This window comes from Erythranthe guttata, chromosome 12 (genome assembly GCF_056151865.1).
Source record: "Erythranthe guttata isolate IM_541 chromosome 12, IM_541, whole genome shotgun sequence".
NCBI lineage: Eukaryota > Viridiplantae > Streptophyta > Magnoliopsida > Lamiales > Phrymaceae > Erythranthe > Erythranthe guttata.
In genome coordinates, this window is record NC_142544.1 from 20,769,944 (window position 1) to 20,774,427 (window position 4,484).

Sequence of the window (4,484 nt, forward strand, 5' to 3'; positions counted from 1 at the left end):
TAGTTTTGAATAACAGTTAATCATTAATAATAATAATCTACTGTTTATTAACATTGAAAAATTACGATTAAATAGCTGAATTGTACACAAAATAATTAAAATCATGTGATGAAAATATCAATAGTTGTCAATAATGAAAAAGAAAACCTCAATACAAAATGATGAAATAACTAAATGCATAATAAAAATAAAATGATGGTGGAATAAGTGAATATGTGGTGGTTTATGTACTTCTCTATGAACAATGAAAAAATAAACAATCAATTAAATATGGTAATAATATAAAAATAAAAAAAAATGCAATAGAAGGAAGATATATTTTTTATTGAAAAGAAATACAATGAAAAATTATTTACTTAATTGAGATATACATATGTTAAATAAATTATTTAACCTATTTACATCTAAATACCACACAGCACTAATGCACCGGATCCCATCAGAACTCCGAAGTTAAGCGTGCTTGCGCGAGAGTAGTACCAGGATGGGTGACCCCCTGGGAAGTCTTCGGGTTTCGGGGTTTCGGGTTTCGGGTTTTCGGGTTTCGGTTTTCGGGTTTCGGGTTTCGGGTTTTCGGGTTTTCGGTTTCGGGTTTTCGGTTTCGGGTTTCGGGTTTTCGGGTTTCGGGTTTCGGGTTTCGGGTTTCGGGTTTTCGGGTTTTCGGGTTTTCGGGTTTTCGGGTTTCGGGTTCGGGTTTCGGGTTTTCGGGTTTCGGGTTCGGGTTTTCGGGTTTCGGGTTTCGGGTTTCGGGTTTCGGGTTTCGGGTTTCGGGTTTTCGGGTTTCGGGTTTTCGGGTTTTCGGGTTTTCGGGTTTTCGGGTTTCGGGTTTCGGGTTTCGGGTTTCGGGTTTCGGGTTTCGGGTTTCGGGTTTCGGGTTTCGGGTTTCGGGTTTCGGGTTTCGGGTTTTCGGGTTTCGGGTTTTCGGGTTTTCGGGTTTCGGGTTTCGGGTTTCGGGTTTTCGGGTTTTCGGGTTTTCGGGTTTCGGGTTTTCGGGTTTTCGGGTTTCGGGTTTCGGGTTTTCGGGTTTTCGGGTTTCGGGTTTCGGGTTTCGGGTTTCGGGTTTCGGGTTTCGGGTTTCGGGTTTCGGGTTTCGGGTTTCGGGTTTCGGGTTTCGGGTTTCGGGTTTCGGGTTTCGGGGTTTCGGGTTTTCGGGTTTCGGGTTTTCGGGTTTCGGGTTTTGGGGTTTCGGGTTTCGGGTTTTCGGGTTTTCGGGTTTCGGGTTTCGGGTTTCGGGTTTCGGGTTTCGGGTTTCGGGTTTCGGGTTTCGGGTTTCGGGTTTCGGGTTTCGGGTTTCGGGTTTCGGGTTTCGGGTTTCGGGTTTCGGGTTTTCGGGTTTCGGGTTTCGGGTTTCGGGTTTCGGGTTTCGGGTTTTCGGGTTCGGGTTTCGGGTTTCGGGTTTCGGGTTTCGGGTTTCGGGTTTCGGGTTTCGGGTTTCGGGTTTCGGGTTTTCGGGTTTCGGGTTTCGGGTTTCGGGTTTCGGGTTTCGGGTTTCGGGTTTCGGGTTTCGGGTTTCGGGTTTCGGGTTTCGGGTTTCGGGTTTCGGGTTTCGGGTTTCGGGTTTCGGGTTTCGGGTTTCGGGTTTCGGGTTTCGGGTTTCGGGTTTCGGGTTTCGGGTTTCGGGTTTCGGGTTTCGGGTTTCGGGTTTTCGGGTTTCGGGTTTCGGGTTTCGGGTTTCGGGTTTCGGGTTTCGGGTTTCGGGTTTCGGGTTTCGGGTTTCGGGTTTCGGGTTTCGGGTTTCGGGTTTCGGGTTTCGGGTTTCGGGTTTCGGGTTTCGGGTTTCGGGTTTCGGGTTTCGGGTTTCGGGTTTCGGGTTTCGGGTTTCGGGTTTCGGGTTTCGGGTTTCGGGTTTCGGGTTTCGGGTTTCGGGTTTCGGGTTTCGGGTTTCGGGTTTCGGGTTTCGGGTTTCGGGTTTCGGGTTTCGGGTTTCGGGTTTCGGGTTTCGGGTTTCGGGTTTCGGGTTTCGGGTTTCGGGTTTCGGGTTTCGGGTTTCGGGTTTCGGGTTTCGGGTTTCGGGTTTCGGGTTTCGGGTTTCGGGTTTCGGGTTTCGGGTTTCGGGTTTCGGGTTTCGGGTTTCGGGTTTCGGGTTTCGGGTTTCGGGTTTCGGGTTTCGGGTTTCGGGTTTCGGGTTTCGGGTTTCGGGTTTCGGGTTTCGGGTTTCGGGTTTCGGGTTTCGGGTTTCGGGTTTCGGGTTTCGGGTTTCGGGTTTCGGGTTTCGGGTTTCGGGTTTCGGGTTTCGGGTTTCGGGTTTCGGGTTTCGGGTTTCGGGTTTCGGGTTTCGGGTTTCGGGTTTCGGGTTTCGGGTTTCGGGTTTCGGGTTTCGGGTTTCGGGTTTCGGGTTTCGGGTTTCGGGTTTCGGGTTTCGGGTTTCGGGTTTCGGGTTTCGGGTTTCGGGTTTCGGGTTTCGGGTTTCGGGTTTCGGGTTTCGGGTTTCGGGTTTCGGGTTTCGGGTTTCGGGTTTCGGGTTTCGGGTTTCGGGTTTCGGGTTTCGGGTTTCGGGTTTCGGGTTTCGGGTTTCGGGTTTCGGGTTTCGGGTTTCGGGTTTCGGGTTTCGGGTTTCGGGTTTCGGGTTTCGGGGGTTTCGGGTTTCGGGTTTCGGGTTTCGGGTTTCGGGTTTCGGGTTTCGGGTTTCGGGTTTCGGGTTTCGGGTTTCGGGTTTCGGGTTTCGGGTTTCGGGTTTCGGGTTTCGGGTTTCGGGTTTCGGGTTTCGGGTTTCGGGTTTCGGGTTTCGGGTTTCGGGTTTCGGGTTTCGGGTTTCGGGTTTCGGGTTTCGGGTTTCGGGTTTCGGGTTTCGGGTTTCGGGTTTCGGGTTTCGGGTTTCGGGTTTCGGGTTTCGGGTTTCGGGTTTCGGGTTTCGGGTTTCGGGTTTCGGGTTTCGGGTTTCGGGTTTCGGGTTTCGGGTTTCGGGTTTCGGGTTTCGGGTTTCGGGTTTCGGGTTTCGGGTTTCGGGTTTCGGGTTTCGGGTTTCGGGTTTCGGGTTTCGGGTTTCGGGTTTCGGGTTTCGGGTTTCGGGTTTCGGGTTTCGGGTTTCGGGTTTCGGGTTTCGGGTTTCGGGTTTCGGGTTTCGGGTTTCGGGTTTCGGGTTTCGGGTTTCGGGTTTCGGGTTTCGGGTTTCGGGTTTCGGGTTTCGGGTTTCGGGTTTCGGGTTTCGGGTTTCGGGTTTCGGGTTTCGGGTTTCGGGTTTCGGGTTTCGGGTTTCGGGTTTCGGGTTTCGGGTTTCGGGTTTCGGGTTTCGGGTTTCGGGTTTCGGGTTTCGGGTTTCGGGTTTCGGGTTTCGGGTTTCGGGTTTCGGGTTTCGGGTTTCGGGTTTCGGGTTTCGGGTTTCGGGTTTCGGGTTTCGGGTTTCGGGTTTCGGGTTTCGGGTTTCGGGTTTCGGGTTTCGGGTTTCGGGTTTCGGGTTTCGGGTTTCGGGTTTCGGGTTTCGGGTTTCGGGTTTCGGGTTTCGGGTTTCGGGTTTCGGGTTTCGGGTTTCGGGTTTCGGGTTTCGGGTTTCGGGTTTCGGGTTTCGGGTTTCGGGTTTCGGGTTTCGGGTTTCGGGTTTCGGGTTTCGGGTTTCGGGTTTCGGGTTTCGGGTTTCGGGTTTCGGGTTTCGGGTTTCGGGTTTCGGGTTTCGGGTTTCGGGTTTCGGGTTTCGGGTTTCGGGTTTCGGGTTTCGGGTTTCGGGTTTCGGGTTTCGGGTTTCGGGTTTCGGGTTTCGGGTTTCGGGTTTCGGGTTTCGGGTTTCGGGTTTCGGGTTTCGGGTTTCGGGTTTCGGGTTTCGGGTTTCGGGTTTCGGGTTTCGGGTTTCGGGTTTCGGGTTTCGGGTTTCGGGTTTCGGGTTTCGGGTTTCGGGTTTCGGGTTTCGGGTTTCGGGTTTCGGGTTTCGGGTTTCGGGTTTCGGGTTTCGGGTTTCGGGTTTCGGGTTTCGGGTTTCGGGTTTCGGGTTTCGGGTTTCGGGTTTCGGGTTTCGGGTTTCGGGTTTCGGGTTTCGGGTTTCGGGTTTCGGGTTTCGGGTTTCGGGTTTCGGGTTTCGGGTTTCGGGTTTCGGGTTTCGGGTTTCGGGTTTCGGGTTTCGGGTTTCGGGTTTCGGGTTTCGGGTTTCGGGTTTCGGGTTTCGGGTTTCGGGTTTCGGGTTTCGGGTTTCGGGTTTCGGGTTTCGGGTTTCGGGTTTCGGGTTTCGGGTTTCGGGTTTCGGGTTTCGGGTTTCGGGTTTCGGGTTTCGGGTTTCGGGTTTCGGGTTTCGGGTTTCGGGTTTCGGGTTTCGGGTTTCGGGTTTCGGGGTTTCGGGTTTCGGGTTTCGGGTTTCGGGTTTCGGGTTTCGGGTTTCGGGTTTCGGGTTTCGGGTTTTCGGGTTTCGGGTTTCGGGTTTCGGGTTTCGGGTTTCGGGTTTCGGGTTTCGGGTTTTCGGGTTTCGGGTTTCGGGTTTCGGGTTTCGGGTTTCGGGTTTCGGGTTTCGGGTTTTCGGGTTTCGGGTTTCGGGTTTCGGGTTTCGGGTTTCGGGTTTTTTT

The 4,484-nt window shown here is 53.1% G+C and overlaps 1 pseudogene; it reads left to right on the plus strand.

Annotated features, from left to right (window-relative positions):
• Window positions 1-403: 403 nt before the first annotated feature.
• Window positions 404-521, plus strand: LOC148766721 (5S ribosomal RNA; annotated as a pseudogene).
• The last annotated feature ends 3,963 nt before the right edge of the window (window positions 522-4,484 follow it).